This window comes from Canis lupus, chromosome 32, assembly GCF_048164855.1.
Source record: "Canis lupus baileyi chromosome 32, mCanLup2.hap1, whole genome shotgun sequence".
NCBI classification, from domain to species: domain Eukaryota; kingdom Metazoa; phylum Chordata; class Mammalia; order Carnivora; family Canidae; genus Canis; species Canis lupus.
In genome coordinates, this window is record NC_132869.1 from 9159183 (window position 1) to 9185823 (window position 26641).

Sequence of the window (26641 nt, forward strand, 5' to 3'; positions counted from 1 at the left end):
AGCAAGTAAGGCTTTTGAATTCTAAGCATAAAGCTAAGCAGTTCGGTGGAGGGAGAAATGATGGACTTTTGTTTTTTACAAAGATAATAAAATTATTTCCTTCTGGGAAAACAGAATATTATTAGATGTAATATTTCTGAAATTGTTTTCCTTTTTAAATTGTTAGTGTTGCTCACAAGATAGGCATCACAATTCACCAAAGATCCTAGTAAAATGGTAGTTATACAACATTGTCTTTGAAGATTTTATGAAGTTGAACCAACCCAGGGAAGAATATCATCCCCTCTAAAAGGCAGATTGAAATTTGAAGCTGGAACAAATTATATGGGTTAAAATACAAAGTATTCTGCAAATACTTTATGTATTTCATGATCATGAACAGGATCTTCTTCCTCATCATAAATGATTGAAACTAAAAACCAATCCAATGTTAATAAATCATATACCAGAGTTAGCATTTTTCTTTTCATAAGAAAAAAGTTTGTAACTGTGTGATAACAGATGGTAATTAAACTTACTGTGGTAATCATTTCATAATATATACATAAATGATTATGTTGTATACCTAAAACTAATACAATATTTTATATCAAATCTCAATAAAAAGAATATGGTAACATTTAAAAAATAATAATAGTACTATTTCTATGATCCAGCAATTCTACTTCTGGATATTTATCCAGAGGAAATGAAAACAGGATTTTGAAGAGGTTTCTACCCTCCCATATTTATTGCAGCATTATTCACAATAGCAGAAATATGGAAATAACCTAAGTGTACATCAACAGTTGAATGGATAAAGAGGGTGTAGAGTGTGTGAGTCTACGTATGTTTGTGTACATATATATATATATTTCAATATTATTCAGCTATGAGAAAGAAGGACATCCTGTCATTTGCCATAAAATGAATGGACTTTGAAGACATTATGCTAAATGAAGTAAGTCAAAGACAAATACTGTATGATGTCACTTATATGTGGAATCTAAAAAAGCCTACCACATAGAAGCACGGATTAGAATGGTGATTACCAGAGTCTGGGGGATGAGGGAAATATTGATCAAAGACTACAAACTTCCAGTTACAAGATGAAGGAGTTCTGGAGATCTAAAGTACAGCATAGTCATTATAGTTAATAGTCATTTTATATATTTTTATATACTTGAAAGTTGCCAGGAGAATAAATATTAAATGTTCTTACCACAAAGAAGAAATAGTATTTAGGAGATAAGATGCAGGTGTTTGCTAATGCTATGGTCATAATTACTTTGCAATATGTAAGTGGATTAAATCAACACATTGTACACCTCCAACTTGCTCATTATTATATGTCAAGTGTATCTCACTACAGATGTGGAAAAACATACAATGTTCTATAAGACATTTACTCATGTAATACTTGACTTTGTATACGGATATATATATATATTCTATATTTATATTATAATTTGACAAAAAAGCATAAATATAATATCATCAAGGTAACTTTGCTGTTTAGGTGGCCCAGGATTTATTCTCCTTCCTGTCAGGAACATTTCCCTAGCTGTTTGGGTATCCTCTTTCTAGGTCTGCACAGCCCCTGTGTAAAGAGGAAGCTTACCCTACTGTCAGCTTCAGGGATTGTGCCTGATAAGCTTAAATCAATGTGAACAACCTTTCTGTCTGGCCTCAGGGATTAGCGCAAGAATGGGCACAGAACCCAGACTGGGCCAATGAGAAGCAAGGAGATACGGCTGAGAAATTCTCTTTCAACTTTCTCCTTCTGAGAGCATCCCCAGAAGAAACCCTCCTTTGTGACGTAAAGAGGCAAGAAACCAAAGCTGAGGACAAAGCCTGCATTGCAGAGGTCAAAGCAGAGAAATAGAGCCCAGGCTTTGGTAACACTATTTAGTCTCTGGGTCAACCCATTCACAAAAACTTAGACTGTATAAATTCGTTTTAGCCAACACATTCCCATTGTAGCTTAAGCCAGTTTGGATTGAGATTTCTCAATCTCAGGGATTGCAGCACAGAGTCCTAAATGTGGCATAGGCTAAAGTGTTCAGTGAAAAGAAGAGCAAAATATTTAGCTGAATTGATCATCTTATTTAAATATAAAGTGTGTAAGATAGAATTCATAATATTTTATTATCATTTTACATAGGTAACTTTGCTTCCTCCCATCCCTCACCTTTGTTTGCTCTCACAGAGTAACAGAGCTCAGAAAAGGAGCTGTGGTAAGAATGATGAACTCCACTCTAGGCTTAGCAGACTGGGTGATTGTCCACTGATATAAAAGTCATAGGTGTACAAAGAGGGTGGTGACAGCTGCCATGCTGTACCTGTATCACATAAATTAATTTGAAAATACAGTTTCATTAAAGTGTAATTGACATAATGGCACACACGTTAAGGGGTACAATTTAATCAACACTGACCTGTTGTTTACACATATATGAAACCATCACCACAATCAAATGTTTCTTTGTGTTCCTCTGTAATCCTCCATCTCACCCTGACACCCCTACCAGTCTCTAGGCAACTACTGATATGCTTTCTGTCAGTGTAGATTACTTTGCATTTTCTAGGATGTTATATAAATGGAATCACATACTATGTATTCCTTTTTTATCTGGCTTCTTTCATCATAATTATTTTGAGATTCATCCATATTGTTGCATATATTAGTGGTTCATTTCTTTATGCTGAGTAGTATTCTCTTTTATGGGAGTACCACAATTTGTTTATCCATTCTATTCAACCATGGATTGACATTTGAATGATTCCCATTTGGGGGCTATTGCAAACAATGCTATGAACATTAGCCTACAAATGTTGGCTGTACGTATGCTTGCCTTTCTAGTGGGTAAAGGTCTAGTTGTGGAATGGAGGCCCAGCTGGTAGGTGTATATTAAATATTTTAAGAAGCCTCCATACTATAAAGTGATTGTACAATTTTACACTCCTACTGCTGGTATGTGAAAATTCTAGTTGCTCTACATCTTGCCCACATTTGGTATGATCAGTCTTTTGTTTTATTTAAATTTAATTTAGTTGGGCACCTGGGTGGCTCAGTTGGTTGAGCATCTGCCTTCGGCTCAGGCCATGATCCTGGGGTCCTGGGATTGAGCTCCGCATTGGGTTCCCTGCTCAGTGGGGAGCCTGCTTCTCCCTCTCCCTCTGCCGCTCTGCATGTGTACTCGCTCTCTCTCTTTCTCTCTCTCTCTGTCAAATACATAAGTAAAATGTTTTAAAAAAATTTAATTTGGTTAACATATAGTGTATTATTAATTTCAGGAGTAGAATTTAGTGATTTAGTGATTCATCAATTGCATGTGACACCCATTGCTCATTACATCAAGTGCCCTCTTTAATGTTCATCACCCATTACCCCATCCCCCCACCTCACTTCCCCTCCAGCAACTCTGTTTCCTATAATTAAGAGTCTCTTATGGTTTGCCATGGTCAGTCTTGTAAATATTAGCCATCCTCAAAGATAAAGAGTGGTATCTTACTGTTATTTTAATTTGTATTTATGACCATGATACTGAGCATAATTTTATGCATTTACTTGCCATCTATATATCTTCTTTGGTGAGGTCATTGTTCAAATCTTTTGCCCGTTTTTAAAGATTTTATTTATTTTGAGAAAGAGAGAAACCATGAACATGTGAGCAAGGGGAAGGGCAGAGGCAGAGGGAGAGAGAGAATCTCAAGCAGACTCCATGCTGAGTGAGGAGCCTGACTTGGGGCTCAATCGCACGACCTGAGATCATGATCTGAGCATAAATCAAGGTCAGACACTTAACTAATTGAGCGACCCAGGCGCCTTTTGCTCATTTTAAAAAAAGTTTTTAATTCCAGTTAACATACAGTGGTATATTAGTTTCAGGTGTACAATACAGTGATTCAACACTTCCTTACATCACCCAGTACTCTTCATGACAAGTGCCCTCCTTAATCCCCATCACCTATTTAACCTGTCTCCTCACATACCTCCCCTCTGGTGACCATCAGTTCTCTTGTTAAGAGTCTGTTTCTTGGTCCCTCTCTCTTTACTCTTTGTTTGTTTTGTTTCTTAAATTTTACGGATGACTGAAATTATATGATATTTGTCTTTCTCTGATTTATATCACTTAGCATTAAACTTTCTAGCTCTATCCATGTTGTTGCGATGGCAAGATTTCATTCTTTTTTATGGCTGAATAATATTCCATTCGCACACACCATATCTTAAAAGTTTTTATTTTTATTTTTTTTAAAGTTTTTATTTTAATTCCAGTGAACCTACACTGTTGTCTTAGCTTCAGGAGTAATTATTGGAAGTGATTCAATACTTCATGCAATACCATTCCATGCAACAGTTCCACTCCTCTATTTTGGGTTGTTTACATTTCTTCATTATTGTAAATAATGCTGCCGTACACACACAGGTGCATGTATTTCTTTGAACCAGTGTTTTGTATTCTTTGGTAGTATGATTTCTGGTTTGTAGTGTAGTTCTATTTTTAACTTTCTGAGAAATCTCCATACTGTTTTCCATAGTGGCCGCACCAGTTTGCACACCCACCAATAGTGCATAAGGGTTCCCCTTTCTCTGCACCCTCACCAACTCCTGCTGTCTCTTATGTCACTGAGTTAAGACCTTCAGACAAGTGTGTGGTGATATCTTGTCATAGCTTTAATTTGCATTTCTCTGATGATCAGTGATGTTGAGCATCTTTTCAAGCATGTGTTGGCCACCTGGATGTCTTCATTAGAGAAATGTCTGTTCATATCTTCTGCCCCTTTTTATTTTACTTGGATCATTTTGGTTTTTGGGTATTGAGTTTTTATGTGCTTTGGATACTAACCCTTTATTATATATGTAAGTTGCAAGTATCTTCTCCCATTCTTTTTAGGTTGCCTTTGAGTTTTGTTGATTATTTCCTTCACTGTACAGAAGCTTTTTATGTTGATGCAGTTCCAGTAATTTAACTTTGATTTTGTTTCTCTTGCACAGGGGACATAATCTAGAAAAAAGTTAATACAGCCAATGTCAAAGAAATTACTGCCTGTGTTATCTTTTGCCCATTTTAAATGATGAGTTGCTGAATTGCTTTCTTCTTTTTTGAGTTGAATTATTTAAATGTCCTGCATATAAGACCTGTATTAGATGTTTGAATTGCAAATATTTTCTCGAGGTATATGGCTTGCATTTCATTCTCCTAATGGTGTTGTTTTGAAGAGCAAAAAAATTTCATTTTCCTGAAGTATACTTTATCAATTTTTTCCTTATCTGGATTGTCCATTTGGTGTCATATCTCAGAAATCTTTGTCTAAACCAAGGTCACAAAAATTTTCTCTTATGTTTTCTTCTAGAAGTTTTTTATTATTAGGATTTACATTTGAGTCTCTGATCCATTTTAAGTTAAATTTTATATAGTGGAAGGTATAGATCAAAGTTATTTTTTTCTTTGGCCTATGAATATTTAAGTTGTTCTGGTACCATTTGTAAAAATAATCTATTCTTTCTTCACCGAAGTGGCTTTGCACCTTGGTCAAAAGACAAAGGTGTATACCTATGTAGGTTTGTTTGCGTACCATCTATTTTGTGTTATTGATATATATACCATTCTTTACAATACTACACTATCTTAGTTACTGTATCTTTGTGGAGAATCCTGAAATGAAGTAGTGTTAATTCTTCAACTGTGTTCTTCTCCCCCCTAGTTTTATTGAGAAATAATTGACCATGTATCACTGTGTAAGTTTAATATGTACATCATGATGGTTTGATTTACACATATTGTAAAATGATTGCAATAGGTCTAGTGAAAAGAAAAACAAATTCTGCTTGTGATGAGAACTCTTAGGATCTACTCTTAACAACTTTCTTATATATCCTACAACAGTGAAAATAATAGTCATCATGTTGTATATTATATCTCTGGTTATTTATTCTAAAACTGGAAATTTGTACCTTTTGACCACCTACCTCAAATTCCCCCTCTCCAACACTCTTCTCTGGCAACCATAAATTTGATCTCTTTTTCTATGAGTTTTGTGGCTCCTTCCTTCCTTCCTTCCTTCCTTCCTTCCTTCCTTCCTTCCTTCCTTCCTTCCTTCCTTCCTTCCTTCTTCCACATATAAGTGAGATCATACAGTATTTATCTTTCTCTACTGATTTGTTTTACTTAGCAAAATGGCTTCAAGTTCTATCTATGTTGTTCCAATGGTAGGATTTCCTCATTTTTTATGGCCAAATGATATTCCATTATATTGCATACATGTAGGTGCATGCACACACACACATCCCACAACTTCTTTACCCATTCATCCATTGATGGACACTTAGGTTGTTTCCACATCTTGGCTATTCTAAATAATACTGCTATGAACACAGGGCTGCAGATACTTTATTGAGCTAGTATTTTCACTTTCTTATATTTCCAGAAGTGGAGTTGCTGGGTCATATAGTAGTTCTATTTTAAATTTTGAGGAACTTCCATACCATTTTCCGTAGGGCTGTACCAGTTTATAATCTCACCAACAGTGCACAAGGGTTCCCTTTTCTCTATACCCATGCCAGAATTTGTTATCTCTTGTGCTTTTGATGATGGCCATGCTAACAGGCATGAGATGATATCTCATTGTGTTTCAAATTTGCATTTCCCTAATGACTAGCGATGCTGAGAATCTTTTCATGTATCTGTTGGCCATTCATATATCTTCTTTGGAAAAAATGTCAATTCCAGTTCTTTGCACATTTCCTCTTTAAAAAAAAATTAAATTCGACTAACCAACATATAGTACATCATTAATTTCAGATGTAGTGTTCAATAATTTATCAGTTGCATATCACATCCAGTGCTCATTAGATCACATGCTGTCCTTAATGCCCATCACCAATTACTCCATCACCAATTACCCACCCCTAGCAACCCTCAGTTTCCTATAGTTAAGAGTCTCTCATGGTTTGTCTCCCTCTGATTTCTTCCTATTCAGTTTTCCCTCCCTTCTCTTATGATCCTCTACGCTATGTTTCTTATATTCTATATTTGAGTGAAACCCTATGATAATTGTCTTTCTCCAATTTACTTATTTCACTCAGCAAAATACTCTCCAGTTCCATCCATGTTGATGTAAAAGGTAAGTATTCATCCTTTCTGATGGCTGAGTAATATTCCATTATATATATTTTATATATATATATATATATATATATATATATATATATATATATATATTCATTCCATTATCACATCTTCTTTATCCATTCGTCTGTCAATGGACATCATCTCAGCTCCTTCCACAGTTTGGCTATTATGGACATTGTTGCTATAAACATTGGGGTTGCTGTTCTCCTTTGAATCACTATGTTTGTATCCTTTAGATAAATACTGACTAGTGCAATTGCTGGGTCATATAGTAACTCTATTTTTAATTTTTTGAGGAACCTCCACACTGTTTTTCAGAGTGGCTGCACCAGTTTGTATTCCCACCAAGAGTGTAAGAGGGCTCCCATTCTCTGCATCCTTGCCAACATCTGTTGTTTCCTGACTTGTTAATTTTAGCCATTCTGACCAGTGTGAGATGGTATCTCATTGTGGTTTTGATTTGTATTTCCCTGATGCTGAGTGATGCTGAACATTTTTTTAAATGTCTGTTTGCCGTTTGTGTGTCTTCTTTGGAGAAATGTCTGTTCATGTCTTCTGCCCAATTCTTGACTGGATTTTTTGTTCTGTGGGTGTTGAGTTTGTTAAGTTCTGTATAGATTTTGGAAACTAGCCCTTTATCTGATAAGACATTTGCAAATATCTTCTCCCAACCTGTAGGTTGCCTTTTAGTTTTGTCAACTGTTTCCTTTGCTGTGCAAGTTTTTTATCTTGATGAAAGTCCCAATAGTTCATTTTTTGCTTTTGTTTCTTTTGCCTTTGGAGATGTGTTTATCAAGAAGTTGCTGTGGCCAAGGTCAAAGAGGTTACTGTTTGTGTTCTCCCCTAGGATTTTGGTGGATTCCTGTCTCACATTTAGGTCTTTCATCCATTTTGTTTATTTTTGTGTATGGTATAAAAAGTGATCCAGTTTCATTCTTCTGCATGTGGTTTTCTAATTTTCCCAACACCATTTGTTGAAGAGACTCTTTTTTACATTGAATATTCATTCCTACTTTGTTGAAGATTAGCTGACCACAGAGTTGAGGGTTCATTTCTGGGTTCTCTATTCTGTTCCATTGATCCAAGTGTCTGTTTTTGTGCCAGTACCACACTGTTTTGATGATTATAGCTTTGTAATTCAGCTTGAAGTCCAAAATTGTGATGCCTCCAGCTTTAGTTTTCTCTTTCAGCATTCCTTTAGCTATTTGGGATCTTTTATGGTTCCATACAAATTTTAGGATTGTTTGTTCCAGCTCTGTGAAAAATGCTGATGGTATTTTGATAGAGGTTGCATTGAATGTATAGATTCCTTTGAGGAGTATAGGCATTTTAATGATACTTATACTTCCAGACAAACCATGAGAAACTCCTAACTCTGGGGAACAAGCAAAGGATTGTAGAAGGGGAGGTAGTTGGGGAGATGTGGTAACTGGGTGATGGGCATTAAGAAGGGCACATGATGAAATGAGCACTTGATGTTATACTATATGTTGGCAAATTGAATTTAAATAAAATATGAAAAAAATTGTTCTTCCAATCCATGAGCATGGAATGTTTTACATTTCTTTGTGTCTTTCTCAATTTCTTTCCTAAGTATTACATAGTTTTCAGAGTACATATCCTTTACCTCTTTAGTTAGGTTTATTCCTAGGTATCTTATGGGTTTTGGTGCAATTGTAAATGGGATTGATTCCTTGATTTCTCTTTCTTTTACCTTAATGTATAGAAATGCAACTGATTTCTGTTTATTGACTTTATATCCTGCAACTTTGCTGAATTCCTGTGTCAGTTGTAGCAATTTTTTGGTGGTCTTTTGGATTTTCTACATGGAGTATCATTCCTGCAAAGAGTGAAAGTTGACTTCTTTGCTGATTTGGATGTCTTTATTTCTTTTGTTGTCTGGTTGTTGATGCTAGGACTCCCAATACCAGTACCATGTTGGACAACAGTGGTGAGACTGTACATCCTGTACATCCTTATTGTGTTCCTGACCTTAGAGGAAAGCTCTCAATTTTTCCCCATTGAGGATGATATTCATATATGGCTCTTCCATATATGGCTTTTATTATATTAAAGTATGTTCCCTCTATCCCTACATGGGAGAGAGTTTTTATCAAGAAAGGATGCTGTATTTTGTCAAATGCTTTTTCTGCATCTATTGAGAGGATCATATAGTTCTTGACCTTTCTTTATTAACATGGTGTATCACGTTGATTGACTAGAGGATGTTGAACCACACTTGCAGCCCAGGAATAAATCCCACTTGGTCCTAGGGAATAATCATTTTAATGTACTGTTGGATCCTAGTAGCTAATAACTTGGTGAGAGTTTTGCATCCATATTCATTAAGGGTATTGGTCTGTCATTTTCCTTTTTAGTGGGGTCTTTGTCTGTCTTTGGGATCAAGATAATGCTGGCTTCATAGAATGAATTTGGAAGTTTTCCTTCCTTCTCTATCTTTTGAAACAGCTTCAAAGGAATAGGTATTGGTTCTTCTTTAAATATTTGGTAGAATTTCACTGGGAAGCTATCTGGCCCTGGAATCTTGTTTGTTGGAAGATTTTTTATTTCTGATTCAATTTCTTTGCTTGTTATCAGTCTGTTTAGGTTTTCTGTTTCTTCCTGTTTCAGTTTTGGTAGTTTATACACCTCGAAGAATGCATCCATTTCTTCTAGATTGCCTAATTTGGTGGTGTAAAGTTGCTTATAATATGCTCTTATAATTCTTTGTATTTCTTTGGTGTTCATTGTGATTTCTCTTCTTTCATTCATGATTTACTTGGGTCCTTTCTCTTTTTGATACGTCTGGCTGGGGGTTTATCAATCTTATTAATTCTTTCAAAAAACCAGCTCCTAGTTTTGTTATTTGTTCTACTATTTTTTGATTTCTATATTATTGATTTCTGCTCTAATATTTATTATTTCTCTTCTCCTGCTGGACTTAGGCTTTATTTGCTGTTCTTTTCCTAGCTCCTTTAGGTGAAAGGTTAGATAGTGCATTTGAGGCTTCGTTTCTTGAGAAAAGCCCATATTGCTATATACTTCCCTCTTAGGATCACCTTTGCTGCATCCCAAGGGTTCTGAACTATCATGTTTTCATTTTTATTTGCTCTCATGTATTTTTTAAAATTCTTTTTTAATTGCCTGGTTACCCCATTCATTCTTTAGTAGGATGTTCTTTAACCTCCATGTATTTGTGGTCCTTCCAAATTTTACTTGTGGTTGACTTCAAGTTTTAAAGCATTGTCATCTGAAAATATGCATAGTTTAATCTCAGTCTTTTTGTATCCGTAGAGACTTGATTTATGACCCAGTATGTGATCTATTCTGGAGAATGATCCATGTGCACTCAAGGAGAATGTGTATTCTGCTGCTTTAGGATGAAATGCTGTGTATATATCTGTTAATTCATCTGGTCCACTGTGTCATTCAAAGCCCTTGTTTCCTTGTTGATCTTCTGCTTAGATTATCTGTCAATTGCTGTGAGTGGGCTGTTAAAGTCTCCTGTTATTGTATTATTATCAATGAGTTTCTTTAATTTTGTTATTAATTGGCTTATATATTTGGTTGCTCCCAAATTAGGGGAATAAATATTTACAGTTGTTAGATCTTCTTGTTGGACAGACCCTTTTATTATGATGTCCTTCTTCATCTTTTATTACAGTCCTTGGTTTAAAATCTAGTTTGTCTGGGGCTCCTGGGAGGTTCAGTTGGTTAAGTATTTGCCTTTGGCTCAGGTCATGGTCCCAGAGTCCTGGGAACAAGCCTCGAATTAGGCAACCTGCTCAGTGGGGAGTCTGCTTCTCTCTCTTCCTCAGTACTCCGCCCCCACTCATGCTATCTCTCTCTCTCTCTCTCTCATGAATAAATTTATAAAATCTTTAAAAAATTTTAAGACAATCTAGTTTGTCTAAGGATGTCTATTCCAGCTTTCTTTTGATGTCCTTTGGCATGATAAATGGTTCCCCACCCCTCACTTTCAATCTGGAGGTCTCTTTGAGTTTAAAATGAATCACTTGGAAACAGCATATTGACGGGTCTTTTTTTAAATCCATTCAATACCCTATGTCTTTTGATTGGAGCATGTGGTATATTTACATTCAGAGTAATTATTGAAAGATATGAATTTAGTGCCATTGTATTACCTGTAAAGTCACTTTTCCATGGGTGCCTGGGTGGCTCAGTGGTTGAGTGTCTGCCTTCAGCTCAGGTTGTGATCCCAGGATCCTGGGATTGAGTCCCACAAGTAGTCCCTGTGGGGAGCCTACTTCTCCTGCTGCCTGTGTCTCTGCCTCTTTCTCTGTGTCTCTTATGAATAAATAAATAACATCTTTTTTTTAAGTCACTGTTCCTGTAGATTGTCTCTCTTCTTTTCTGGTCTTTGTTACTTTTGGAGTCTCTATCCACTCAAAGGATCCCCTTTATTATTTTTTGCAGGGCTGGTTTAGTGTTTAGAAATTCATTTAGTTTTTGTTTGTACTGGAAAGGCTTTATCTCTCCTATTCTGAATGATAGCCTTGCTGGATAAAGTATTTTTGGCTGCATAATTTTCCCATTTAGCACAGTGAATATATCATGCTAGTCCTTTCTGGCCTGCCCAGTATCTGTGGATAGGTCTGCTCCCACCATATGTTTCTACTCTTGTAGGTTAAGGACCTCTTTGTCCTGAGCTGCTTGCAGGATTTTCTCTTTATCTTTGAAATTTGCAAGTTTCAGTAAGTATTATATGTTGAGGTGTTGACATATTTTTATTGATTTTGAAGGGTCTTCTCTGTGTCTCCTAGACATGAATGCCAGTTTCCTGCACCAGATTAGGGAAGTTCTCAGCCATAATTTTTTCAAATAAACTTTTTGCTCCTCTCTCCTGCTCCTCATCTTCTGGGACCTGTGTTATTTGGATATTATTTTGTTTTATAGAATTGTTGAGTTCTCTAAGTCTCCCTTCATGATCCAGTAGTTATCTTTCTTCTTTTCAGCTTCTTTATATTCCATCATTTTATATTCTATATCATTGACTCACTCTTCTTCCTCATTCATCCTCATTTTTTAGCCTCCATTTCAGACTGCATCTTGGTAATAGCATTTTTAATTTCAACCTGACTAGATTTTAGTTCTTTTATTTCTATACTAAGGTATTCTCTAATGTCTTCTATGCCTTTTTCAAGCCCAGCTAGTATCTTTATAATTGTTTTAAATTCTATTTCAGGCATCTTACTTATATCTCTATTGATTAAATCCCTAGTAGTGAATACTACCTCCTGTTCTCTCTCTTGGGGTGAATTTCTCCATCTCATTATTTCGTCCAGAAAAGAAGAAAGAGAAAAAACCAACAATAATGGCAAACACAATAGGAAAAAAAGAAACCAGAAAACAAAACAAAACAAGAAAAAAAAAACAAACAAGAAACAAAACAAGACACCCCCCTCAAAAAATCTAGATCCTAGATGTATTTTGGTCTGCCTGTTTTTTTTTTTAAAGACTTTATTTATTTGTGAGACACACACACAGAGAGGCAGAGACACAGGTAGAGGGAGAAGCAGACTTCCTGTGGGAAGACTGATGCAGGACTTGATCTCAGGACCTCAGGATCATGCCCTGAGCTGAAGGCAGATGCTCAATCACTGAGCAACCCAGGTGTCCCTGGTCTGCTTGTTAAAAGAAACTACATCCCAAAATAAGAAAGAAAGAAAAACTTATACACAAAAATAAAATGAAATAAAATAAAATGCAATGAAAGGAAATAAAAAATGAATATATATAACATATATAAATAAATATTAAAAAAGAATTTTAAGAGTCGAAAAAAATAAAATAACTGAAAAAATAATACTGAAAGAATAAAGAATAAAAAAAAATGTTATATACTATTTTCCCCTAGACCTGAAGCTTTGTAGACCTCTATGATCAATAAACTTGGTGCTAGCCAGTTGCACCTGCTGGTCCTCTGCAGAAGGGGCCTATCATGCAGATTCTCAGGTGCCCTTGCACTTGTGGAAATGCACCTCCCTTGGCAGGGGGCTGGGCTCAGTGTGAGTGGCTCTGGATTCCACCATGTGGTGATGTTTTGCTCCCTGAAGGCTTTCAGCACTGATGGGCAAAACGAATATGGTAGCACCCTGGTCTGGTCTCTCCCTCACTCTTCAGGGAGCCCTAATAGAAAAGTAGTCAGTCACTCTTGTCTCCCTGGTTCCTGTCAGAACTCTGTTCACCTGGCCTGGAACCAAACCTTTTTATCTCAGACTGAGTTTCAAAACTCCAAATTTTACCCATTCCTGCAGTGCAACCCATGCTTTTCCTTCCAGAGGAGGGAAGGGGGTTTCTGCCTATTGCTAGACTCCTGCTCGGAAAGCAGTGGCATGACAGTGCAGCAGTTTGCAATTTATGGCGACACCAAGCAGACAGCCAGCACCTAGACTCGCTGTTTTAGCTGGCTTTCTCACTCTGAGGCCTGGGAGCTTTGCCCCACTCAGGCACCCTTGTTCTTCTTGTGACCCGGGGAGTCCTGAGACTACACTGTCCCACCTGGGGTTCTGCTCGGCCTTGCCACCTGAGCACCTTTAAGCCAGGGATGTATCCACTGTAGCAGACCTCTAAAAGTTCCAACTTTTCACTCTGCTGCTTGTAACGCTTTGCAGTAGCCTCCTTAAGCAGGCTCCCTCCCGCCACCATGTCCTCAGATGTATCACCCTGGATTCAAGTCTCCACACCTTCTACCTTCCAAAAAGTGATCACTTTTCAACTTGTAGAATTGCAGCATTTCTTTTCTCAGATCTCTGATTGATCTCGCAGGTGTTCAGAATGATTTGATAACTATATAGCTCTACTGGAAGGACCAGAAAAACTTAGGGTCCCCTACTCCTCCACCATCTTAACTCTACCTAGCCACCCTGTGTTTTTTGATTGGAGCTTTTGGTCCATTTACATTTAAAGTAATTATTGATAGGTATGTACTTACTGCCATTTGTTGTTTTTCTGGTTATTTTGTATTTTTTCTCTGTTTCGTTCTTCTTTTGCTCTCTTCCCTTGTGATATGATGTCTTCAGTGTTATGCATGAATTCCTTTTTCTTTATTTTTGTGTGTCTGTTATTGGCTTTTGGTTTGTGACTTCCATGAGGTTCATATATCATACTCTGTATATAGCAATTTATTTTCAGTTGATGGTTGCTTAAGTTCAAATGAAATCTAAAAGCAGTACATTTTTACACCTCTTTCCCATTTTGTTTTCAACATCATACTCTACATCTTTTTATTTTGGGTATCCTGAAAGTAATTACTAGAAATATAGTTGATTTTTACCACTTTTGTCTTTAATTTTCTATAATCTTTATAAGTGCTTGCTCCAATGCCTTTACTATATATTTGCTTTTACTAGTGAGATTGTTTTTCTTTCATGATTTTCTTCTAGTTATGGCCTTTCTTTTTCACCTAAAGAAGTATGTTTGATATTTGGTGGTGATGAACTTCTTTAATTTTATTTTTCTGGGAAACTCTTTATCTCTTCTTCAGTTCTGAATGATAACCTTGCCAAGTAAAATATTCCAGGTTGTAGGCTTTTTCCTTTCAGCACTTTGAATATGTCATGCTACTTTGCTCTGGTCTGTGACATTTCTGCTGAAAAATAAGCTGATTTCCTAATGGAGTTTCTTTCCCTTGTATGTAATTAGTTACTTTTGCCTTGCTGCCTTTAATATTCTCTCTTTATGTTTAATTTTTGACATTTTTTTAGAGGGGAAGGGGCAGAGAGAGTGAGAGAGAGAGAGAACGTGAGACCAACTTACCCTATGCTTATGGTTGCATGGAGAAGGTGTTCATGTCTAAGTTGAAGTTCTATTAGGAAAGATGTATGGGGAATGGGTATCAGGGAGGCAACCAATCATCTCCAATGTACTGAATGATTGGAAGTTCAATTAGATGAAGTTCTAGTTTGGTTCTTTTTTTTCCCAATGGTTTTGGGAAGCCATTCTTTCTTTGCCTTTGTAAATGAAGAAGCATGTGGCCTCGTTCCTACTGCCCATAAAGGGGATCATTCCGAAAATGAAGTTAGCCATGAGGCCAAAGCACAGGAATTCATGGAGAAATGGATAATTAGAGCTAGCACTCTGACAAATCTATGTGTGAGGCCTAGACTTGGACTTTTAAGGTATCTAAACTATTATTACGTAAGCTAATCTGAGGTGTTTTTTTTTAAGATTTTTAATTTATTTATCCATGAGAGACAGAGGCAGAGAGAGAAGCAGAGACCTAGGCAGAAGGAGAAGCAGGCTTCTTGCAAGGAGCCTGATGTGGGACTCTATCCTGGACCTTGGGATCACATCCTGAGCTGAAGGCAGACGCTCAACTGCTGAGCCAACCAGGTGTCCCTGAGTTGAGTTTTTATTCCTGATTTGTTTTTGTTTTTATTTTCTTGTAGATTAGTTTCTAAACAACAGAATTCTGAGATATGGAGGCTGATACAGCAGCACAGGCCAGTATTACAATCCACAGTACTAGAAAAAAAAACTTTCAGGAAAGAGCCATAATGAGAGAGTTATGTCTATCCAGCAAGTGGGATCAAGAGCATTTAGTCAGATACTTTCTGCCAGATGTGGAGATAAGTTTCTAATTGTAGAGATAAGTGTTTTGAAAGAATATTTTGGTAGAAAAAAATGCAATGGCTTTACCAACCTTTTTTTTTTCTTCTAGGTACACAGGGAGACTATATTTTCCAGGTTCCCTGCAGATAGGTTGGGATAATATGACTGACTGAGTTTTAATCTGTGCATTGTAAGCAGATAGTGATGTGGTTTTTTCAAGGCCTTACCATGAAATTCTTTTTTTAAAAAATAAATTTATTTTTTATTGGTGTCCAATTTGCCAACATATAGAATAACACCCAGTGGTCATCCCATCAAGTGCCCCCCTCAGTGCCTGTCACCCCATCACCCCCACCCCCCGCCCACCTACCCTTCTACCACCCCTAGTTCGTTTCCCAGAGTTAGGAGTCTTTATGTTCTGTCTCCCTTTCTGATATTTCCCACACATTTCTTCTCCCTTCCCTTATATTCCCTTTCACTATTATTTATATTCCCCAAATGAATGAGAACATACAATGTTTGTCCTTCTCCGATTGACTTACTTCACTCAGCATAATACCCTCCAGTTCCATCCACGTTGAAGCAAATGGTGGATATTTGTCGTTTCTAATGGCTGAGGAATATTCCATTGTATACATAAACCACATCTTCTTTATCCATTCATCTTTTGATGGACACCGAGGCTCCTTTCACAGTTTGGCTATGGCGGACTTTGCTGCTATAAACATCGGGGTGCAGGTGTCCCGGCGTTTCATTGCATCTGTATCTTTGGGGTAAATCCCCAACAGTGCAATTGCTGGGTCGTAGGGCAGATCTATTTTTAACTCTTTGAGGAGCCTCCACACAGTTTTCCAGAGTGGCTGCACCATTTCGCATTCCCACCAACAGTGTAAGAGGGTTCCCCTTTCTCCACATCCTTTCCAACATTTGTGGTTTCCTGCCTTGTTAATTTTCCCCATTCTCACTGGTGTGAGGTGGTATCTCATTGTGGTTTTGATTTGTATTTCCCTGATGGCAAGTGATGCAGAGCATTTTCTCATGTGCTTGTTGGCCATGTCTATGTCTTCCTCTGTGAGATTTCTCTTCATGTCTTTTGCCCATTTCATGATTGGATTGTTTCTTGGCTGTTGAGTTTAATAAGTTCTTCATAGATCTTGGAAACTAGCCCTTTATCTGATACGTCATTTGCAAATATCTTCTCCCATTTGGTAGGTTGTCTTTTAGTTTGACTATCTTTGGCTGTGCAAAAGCTTCTTATCTTGATGAAATCCCAATAGTGTATTTTTGCTTTTGTTTCCCTTGCCTTCATAGATATATCTTGTAAGAAGTTACTGTGGCCAAGTTCAAAAAGGGTGTTGCCTGTGTTCTCCTCTAGGATTTTGATGGAATCTTGTCTCACATTTAGATCTTTCATCCATTTTGAGTTTCTCTTTGTGTCTGGTGCAAGAGAGTGGTCTAGTTTCATTCTTCTGCATGTGGATGTCCAATTTTCCCAGCACCATTTATTGAAGAGACTGTCCTTTTTCCAGTGGATAGTCTTTCTTCCTTTGTCGAATATTAGTTGACCATAAACTTGAGGGTCTACTTTGGGATTCTCTATTCTGTTCCATGGATCTATGTGTCTGTTTTTGTGCCAGTACCACACTGTCTTGATGACACAGCTTTGTAGTACAACCTGAAATCTGGCATTGTGATGCCCCCAGCTATTACCATGAAATTCTTTGTATAATCTACCATTCTTTCATCTTCCTTTCTTTGCTGACTTTGCTTGCTATGTCACAATAGCAGAGTTACAAGAAAGATCCTAGGTCCCTGAATCACTGTATAGAAAATACTTGTTTTGGTTATCTACTGTTACATAATAAATCACCTCCAAACATACTGGTTTGAACAGCAGTGTATTATTATTTGTTATGGCCTGTCAGTTGGCTAGGCTCACCTTGTGGTTCCCACTTGAGATCGCTCATGCAATTGCAGGCCATTCTTGGCTGAGACTGCAGCCATCTGAGGATCAACTGAGATGGTTGACCAAGCTGTCATACTGACAGCTGATGCTGGCTATCTGTTTGGTACTCAACTGAGGCTATCCACTGAACTGCCTGCATGTGGCCTCTCTGTGTAGCTCCAAGTTCTCTTAGCCTGGTTTCTGGATTCTAAGAAGAAGCCTCTTGCAAGTATACATGCTAAAAGGCAGGAAATAGAAGTAACCAACAAGTTAAGGACTTTACCTGGAGTGGCACAGCATCATTTCCACCATATTTTATTGATTAAAGTAGCCACCAGGCTTGCCTTGATTCAATAGAGAAATAAACTCAACCTGTTGATGGGAGAGTGGCAAAGTTACTCTGCTAAACCGAATATGGCATTGGTGACAATGTATATACCATACCCTCCCACCAAACACTTCACAGGACTATGACATGAAGAAGATGTAAGATTATCTTAATTCACTGAGATTTTGAGGTTTTATAGCAATTAGCTTACCCTATCATACATAATATTTAAAAATCTTTTGAGTATACACACAATATTACATTAGTTTCAAGTGTACAATGTAGTGATTTGTCATCTATGTTATGCTGTGATTATCACAAGTGTAGCTACCATCTGTCACCATACAATACTACTATAGTATTATTGACTGTATTCCCTATGCTGTATCTTTTATTCTCCAAACTTATTCATGTCATAATTGGAAGCCTGTACTGTACATAATATTGCATTAACTGGGGACCACCCATTTTTCTCTGGGGTTCACAATAATATCTCTTCCCAGCTTGGGTAATGAACCTTTTATTAGAAATGAAGATAACATAATTTCAGAATATTTAGTCCTAGGTGCAAGGAGGTACCTGCTACATCCACTTGCAAAGCCATTCGTCGTACCAAGTTCCTAGTGCCACGTTGAAGGTCTGGCTTGAGTTGCACTGGAAAATAATTACAGTTGGTGTCATGGAGAGAGCAGAACGTCCCACCTCCAGACATCTGGTTAGTTCAAGTCAGGTATTCATCTTGAATCCTAGGTTCTATTATGCAAAGTCAAGGATCTTATTTCAAATCTCAATGTGTTTTCCAAATGTGCTTTCCCCACACCTAATTTCAAGGACAGCAAGTGTTCCAATGAATTTTATATATTGTATCTCCTGTAAACACCCCTCAAGATATTCTTAGACCCCTTGAGTATACTCTTTGTGTAGGGCCCACTTCAAATTCTTTTCATAGTAACTGTGTATTGGTCAAAAGTACAGTCCCACATATCTATCTTTTAGAGTCTTATTTCTGTGTTAGGGGCCCACAGAGCTGGTATCAAGAAGAGTTTTTGGCTATCATTGTTTTCTCTAATTTGTGTGATGCTCAGTAGACACTCTCCATGGATTTTTCTATACACACAGTCGAAGGGGGTGGGGCACGTATCCTTGGCAACTAGTAAGATAGAGATAGTTTCCACGGTCCAGAAGGTAAGTTTGAACACAGACCATTTTTCTGAATATATCAGTCTGTATTAAGATCAGTCAGATAGGTTCCCTGGGCTGATACGAAAAAGTACAGTTTTTGCTGCAGAGCCTTCAGTGGTTCAAAGTTAGAATTCATAAACTCCTCTGGGCCTTTTGATGTACAAGGAGGGCCAGCTTAATGTGCATGTGACCTCTGAACTTAAAACGAATCTGCTCTTACCAGAGCTCAATGCTTGGTTTAATGCTCTACTGTTGCTGTCTTGAATTCTTAATAAATTTTTAGCTTTTTCATTTTGCACCAGGACTGGAACATATATAATTAGTCCTGAGTACAGGAACTATCATTTCCTCTCTGTAATCAAACCATTCAGTAACTGCCTAATCATGTCCTAGACTACTACTGATGTCTTCGGGGTAAAATTCATCTGAATGAAATCTAGAAATTGCCACAGAAGTTAATACCTTCTGATTATAGGTGAAATTAAGTCAGAAATTTTAGAATTTTGCAGAATCAAGAACAATGTATCTCTGGATACTATGGTTCTGTTTTATTCCATTCCATTCGTTCCACAAATTATTACTGAACACTCTAAGGAATGAGGACACAGTTCAACAGAGAAACTGATCAGAGGCCAGGGTAGTGAATGATGTGGAGATGGGTTTGGAGAGGTATGCAAGAGTCAGATCCAGCATGGCATATTATCAGATCCTGCATGCGTATGTTTTTCATAGATTTTATGTGCCTCCTTGGATTTCCCTTTGGACCTCTAGCTGCTTGTTTCCCCCAAAAAACCTGAGTTTCCCTTCATCAAGGCTGCACTTATTCATATATATGTTTTGCTTTCAATTTCTTTTAAAAAATTTACTTTAAAAATGAGTAAATCAGGTAAAGTGTTCAAAATGGTGTTGGGTACATAGTAAACATTTAATGCTATCTATTGTCTTAGTTTGGATTCCTGTTAAAAAAAAGTTTGAGGTGAAAGCTTAAGTCCTAACATTTTATTGATATGTCTGATCCTAGGGAAACAAAAATGGTGGAAGAGGGAAGTGGGGCAGGAAAGGAGAGCAAATATATGGAAGTACATTACTGCTCCACTAAAGGTTAACATTCCAGCAGTGGAGACCTGAATATGGCTTTTTCCTTAGGGATAATAGCCAGCCACCTGGTGGAAGATTGGTTACCTTCCATTTTGGAGAGAGTTGTGAATTTGGATTAGAGTTTATCTTTTTTGCTTGCAATTTCTCTGCATGCCTCACCTGTTAAGGGTTCACAGAACATCTTACCTATGACAATATTACCTTGAAATAAGGGACGTGTTTTATGGCAAAGATGATGAGAGAATTGGTGAAACTCCAAAGTGTTTACAGGTGCTACTTACCATGTACCCAAGAGAAGAATGTCCTGATAGAATGGCAAAATGGTCTATTGAATATTCATGAGCTTAGGCTCAACATCCTGCAGGCTGGGGTGCTGATTTCCAATTAAAGGTATATGAGTTGAACCAACAGCCAATCTGTAGTGGTGTACCCATTAGCTAGAATACAGGGGCCCAGGAACTAAGGGGAGAAAGTAGGATTGGCTCCCTCACCATCACTCCCAAAGACATACCTATGGAATTTGTGCTTACTGGTTCATCAACTGTAGGTTCTTAGACGTCCTGATTCCCAGGATGGGAGGATATTGACTGAGGATAGTAATTCTTTTATTGTAATTTGGGCTCCTTCTGCCCATGAACTTGGAGGCAAACAATAGTTACTCTACTGACAGGTGTTTACCATGAGCATCTCAGGTCGCTGCTACACCATGAAGGCAGGAATTTATCTGAAATGCAGAATCTTTAATGGAGCATCTCTTGTTGCTCTTGTCCCTTTTATGACTGCAAATGGTTAATTTCAGCAAACATGGCTGCCAACTTAGATGAACTGAAATGCTGCCAAGCATGCGGGAACCATAGTAATGGAGGAGGAAGATAATGTGCACCTATTACACCTTGGACCTGGACCATCAAGGACTCTAGCTTGGTTTGCTAACCATTTTAAAGTCTTTTGAGGAGGTGACAGTGTCCACTACCTTGACAGTTATCTTGCATCTCTCCTGTCAGGGAAGAAGGGAGGGATTTAGTCCCAAATATATTAAGAGGGTGCAAGGTGGCTCAGAGTGAAGCAAGGGCCAAATGGACAGGCTTTAGTTCATGCAGCATCCAGAGCTCATGTACATGCATGGGGTTCTGGCCAGAGCAGCCCCTAACAGCTTGTGCTTTTAAGTGGCTAGGGAGGCCATTGTTGCTGCTTTTCTTGCACCCCCAGGCTGTAGGCCTCATTGTCATGGCTGCACTTATGGGTATACTCTAGAGTTACACCCATGCCATGTGCCTGGTATTTCCTGCCCTGGGGAGTCCATGTAGCTGCTGAGGTGTACAAGTAACCTGGAAGTGTGAGGGAGTCATTGTTTGCATGGAGCAAACTTGGACAGGTGGAGACGTGAGCTAGCTGCTAGTCTTCCTTACTCAACCAGAGAGATATCTGAGAAATACGTTTGCTTCTTAAGACATCAGTGCAGAGACAGCTGACCAATTGTTGTTCCTAGCTGTGGCCAATTTGGCTTCACATATTTGCTCCCCTTTCCTGCCCTGCTCCCTTCTTCCATCCATCTTCTTCCGAGGGTTGAACGGACTGATACTGTCTTAGCCCCTAAGCTTTTTGCCTCAAACTCTGCTTTCTAAGGAACCCAGGCTAAGAAAATTGATACCATTTATTAAGTGTTTACTGTATACTGGACATTGTTTCAAGCACTTTACGTTATTTTTTTATTACAGCATATATATAACATGAAATTTGCCATTTTAACCATTTTTAGGTGTATGGCACTCTCTTCAAAGTAACTTAAAAGTTAAGGTTAAGCATACATAGAAACAAGTAAAGAATTCATAAGTGTATAGTGCAGTGAATTTCTGTAAATTAAACATCTGTTCAAGATATTAAATATTACAACACCAGAGAAGCCCCTCTCTTGTACTTCTGCTAGTTGTTATCCCTTTCCAAAGAAAATCACTATTTGACTTCTATCATTTGTCTGCTTTCAAATCATGCAGTTTATATAAAGAACTCTTTTATGCCTGTGTTCTTTTGCTCGATATTGTGTTTGTAAGATTCATTGATGTTGTAACGTAGCAGCTGGTTACCCATTTCCATTGCATATAGCATTTCATTGTATGACTATACCTTAATTTATTTATCCATTCTACTGTAAATAGATACTTGGATTGTTTCTAATCCTTGGCTGCTATGAACATTCATGCACATGGCTGTTGGTGCTGGCCACAAAGCCTGTATAGATTTAGCCATAACAAATACTCTTTAATTCATCACCAACCCCTGCCAAAGTTTACACTCCCAATGTATGAGAATTCTAGTTTTTACATTCTTGCTGACACTAGGTATCATCAATTATTTGTGTGTGTGAAATTCTAACCATTCTTTATGTAGTTAGAAATTGTATATAGAGATCTCTATGTCTGTAGACAGTTATTGTTTTAATTTTCATTGTTTACTGACAGTGAGGTTGAACACTATTGCATATAGTCACTGACCATTTGAACACTCTCTTTTTAAAAAAATTTTTATTTATTTATGATAGTCACAGAGAGAGAGAGAGAGAGAGAGAGGCAGAGGGAGAAGCAGGCTCCATGCACCAGGAGCCCAACGTGGGATTCGATCCCGGGTCTCCAGGATCGCGCCCTGGGGCAAAGGCAGACGCCAAACTGCTGCGCCACGCAGGGATCCCTGAACACTCTCTTTTGTGAAGTGCCTATTCAAGTCTTTTGACCAGTTGTCCCCTTTGAGTTGTCTTAAGTGGCTTGAAGAATTTCTTTACATGATCTGAATATGAACCCCGGTCAGATGTGTGTATTGCAGATATTTTCCCTTACTTGTGTAGCTTATCTTCTCAACTTTGTAATAGGGTGTTTTTCACAAATTTGATTTTAATAAAGAAAAAGTAGTCCAGATAATATACAGTACCTTCATGTCCTGTAGAATTAGGCAAAAATTTCCTAAGATAGACACAAAAGCTCTAATCAATAGGCTTAAGAAATCTTTGCCTATCCCAAGTACTTGAAGCTATTTAGTGTTATTTTCTAGAAACTTTGGTAATCTTTTAACTTGTACCTACAGCCCATCTGGAATTAATTTTTTGTATGTAGAATGAGATATAGGTCAAGATTTGGCTATCCCACTGGCCCAGCACCACGTATTGTAAAGATCTGAGTGTGACTTTTGCACACTCAATTAACTAAGTGTAGCTCTCTGTTCCTACGAGTAATTGGTCCACAGAATTTTTTCTCTTCTTTCTCTCTCTCTTTTTCTCTCTCTTTCTTCTTTCTTTTTTTCTTTTTCTTTTTCTTTTTCTCCTTCCTTCCTTCCTTCCTTCCTTCCTTCCTTCCTTCCTTCCTTCCTTCCTCTTTCTTTCTTTCTTTCTTTCTTTCTTTCTTTCTTTCTTTCTTTCTTTCTTTCTTTCTTTCTTTCCTTTCTTTCTTTCTTTCTTCTTCTTTCTTTCTTTCTTTCTTTTCTTTCTTTCTTTCTTTCTTTCTTTCTTTCTTTCTTTCTTTCTTTCTTTCTTTCTTTTCTTTCTTCTTTCTTTCCGAGAGAGATAGCAAGAGAGAGTGAGCACTCAATGGGGAGGGGCAGAGGGAGAAGGAGAGAAAGAGACTCTGATGCAGGCTTGATCTCATGGCCTAGATATCATGACCTGAGCCAAAATCAAAGTGTTGGACACTTAAACTACTGAGCCACCCAGGCACTCTCAGATTTTCTTTTTTAGTAATATCCTTATGATGCCTGTGTTAAGGTAATTTTGTCCTTATAAAAATCATTGAAAAATGCTCCATGTTCTTCTAGTCTCTGGAAAAGTTTGTATAAGATAGGTGTTCTTTATTTCTTAAATGTTTTGAGATATTCATCAGAAAAGCAATCCAGGCTTGAAGTATTCTTCATGGGTAAAGTTTAATTAGTAAACTTGATTTCTTTAATAGATATGAAGCTATTCATTTTTTTAAACATTTTTTAAATTTTTATTTATTAATGATAGTCAGAGAGAGAGAGAGAGAGAGAGAGAGAGGCAGAGACACAGGCAGAGGGAGAAGCAGGCTCCATGCAACGAGAGCCCAATGTGGGATTCGATCCTGGGTCTCCAGGATCGCATCCTGGGCCAAAGGCAGGCGCTAACCTGCTGTGCCACCCAGGGATCCCGATATGAAGCTATTCATATTAAGTTTTACTTTATATTATTTCTGTTAAATTGTTTCTCAAGGAATTTATCAGGTTCATCAAAAATTTCAAATTTATTGCATAAAGTTGTTCCTAACATCTTCTTATTAACTGTCTAATGTCTGATGAACAGTAATGACATTTTTGATTTTCCATTTTGGATATTGATTACCTGTGTTGTCATCTTTTATTTTCTTGATCAAGGTGGCTAAAGGTTTGTCAATAGTATTAGTTTTTGAGAAAAAAAAAAGGCAAATTTGACTTAATTGTTTCTATTTTCTCCCATTTCAATGATATCTGTTATTGATGTCTCTTTGTTATTCCTACCTATTTGTTTTCTGGGATTTAATTTGTTTTTCAGCTTTTTGAGATTCACACTTAATTATTTTCAGTCTTTTTTTTCCATTTCTAATATTTATAGTTAATGCTCTTCTGAGTCTAGAATCTCTTCTGGCATCTGCCCTTTTATCTTTTCCATATATCTGTCATGCTTTTTTCTTGTATTTTTCATCTTTTTTCTGTGCCTCAGTTTTAAGAAAAAATCGCAGAACATTCAATATCAATATTAATAAAGAATAGTTACCTCATTTGTTTGGTGTATATAGAGACTTTTTTGCCAAGAATACTAAGAATAGTATTTTCTATGACTGCAGTTGTTTGAAGGAGGCAATAACCATTCAGAATATAGATTCTCTCCCTTTGGTTTAGAGATGAATTCAGATACATTAAACTGTAAATAATTTTATATTGAAGCCTGAGATATATGGTAGAGCAGTCATTGTGTTATTGTTGTTTAAGATTTTATTTATTTGACAGAGAGAGGGAGCACAAGCAAAAGAAGGAGCAGAGGGAGGAGCCAACTCCCTGCTGAACAGAGAGCATGACCCCTCAGGCCTCCATCCTAGAACCCTGAGATCATGACCCCAATCCAAGGCAGATGCCCAACTGACCGAGCCACACTGCTGCCCTTAAAGCAGTCATTAGTGAACTTGATTCAAACTTATGGGAAGGATCCCTCAGAGTTTTACAATTTTATGAGTAAGCTTTTTATTTGTAGAATAATAGAGTGGTAAGGGCATTACTATTAAGTGGACTGGGGCAAGGGATGCTGTATTCTGCAAAGCAGGAGACAGTACCTTACAAGGGCCAATAGTTACGTGTCTGCACAACTTTTCATAATCCCACTGGATATTCATGTAGGTGATGTAACTATTTTTTGTTTTGTTTTATTTTGTTTTGTTTTAGAGGGAGAAAGGGGGAAGAGGGTGGGAGAGAGAGAATCTTAGGTAGGCACTGAGCCCTACAGGGGCCTGGATATGAGGATCCTAAGTTCATGACCTGAACCCAAACCGAGTTTCACCCTTTACTCTATATCCTGACTCTCTTTTACATATGGACCCTAAAACATTTTCTGCATGGTTTAGATAGAATCTGTTTTCCACGAGTGGTACACAGAGGAAACATTGTTTTGTTTGGAACTTTATGGAGAGTCAGTCACAATTTTGGGAAATCACATCAACTATCCTACCCTGCCTAGGGCGTTTTTGTTTCCCACAGAGCTCACCTATGCTGTGCCAGCAGCGGGACCCGCAGTCCGTAGGTGTGTCTAGAGGGGCCCGGATGGGCGCCAGCTCCTGCTCACTTCGTGGGTCCAGGGTTCACAGGGTAACAAGAGCGTCACGTATCACTTTCCCTTTGTTTCTTCTTTAATGTTGGAGCATTGCTGCACGTGCCGATTTAAAAACATGTGTAGAGGGATCCCCGGTGGCGCAGCGGTTTGGCGCCCGCCTTTGGCCCAGGGCGCGATCCTGGAGACCCGGGATCGGATCCCACGTCGGGCTCCCGGTGCATGGAGCCTGCTTCTCCCTCTGCCTGTGTCTCTGCCTCTCTCTCTCTCTCTCTCTGTGTGTGACTATCATTAAAAAAAAAAAAATGTGTAGATACATGAGATTATAAACCAGCTGTGGTCCGAGATGATGATTTCATTTCGGGGCTTATCAAAAGAGAGAGGTCCGGAGTCTGATAGAATCACGTTTGCTAAGGCTGATTTCAACACCCAGAAAAGACCCAGCACGAAGAAACCTTCCTATGACCGTAGTTTACTGTTATTCACAAAACTTGCCGTTGCCGACGGCGGTTCAGGCCCCCGAGCGCTCCTCGCCTCGGGCCGGAACGCTTGGGCCGCGGGCCTCCGGCGCTCGTGGGCAGGCGCGGCTGGGGCTCCGCCCG

At 38.0% G+C, this 26641-nt stretch overlaps 1 long non-coding RNA gene across 2 annotated transcripts; it reads right to left on the reverse strand.

Annotated features, from left to right (window-relative positions):
* Positions 1-562: 562 nt before the first annotated feature.
* LOC140622694 (uncharacterized) lies at positions 563-26632 on the reverse strand. Of its 2 annotated transcripts, XR_012022386.1 has the most exons (5): positions 25977-26632; positions 18545-18619; positions 17921-18009; positions 3042-3204; positions 563-2321 (listed from the first exon to the last, which is right to left on the reverse strand). It is a non-coding gene; the product is annotated as an uncharacterized lncRNA (long non-coding RNA). The 2 variants fall into 2 exon arrangements; XR_012022387.1 differs by lacking the exon at positions 3042-3204 and having other exon boundaries at positions 25977-26628.
* Positions 26633-26641: the final 9 nt, after the last annotated feature.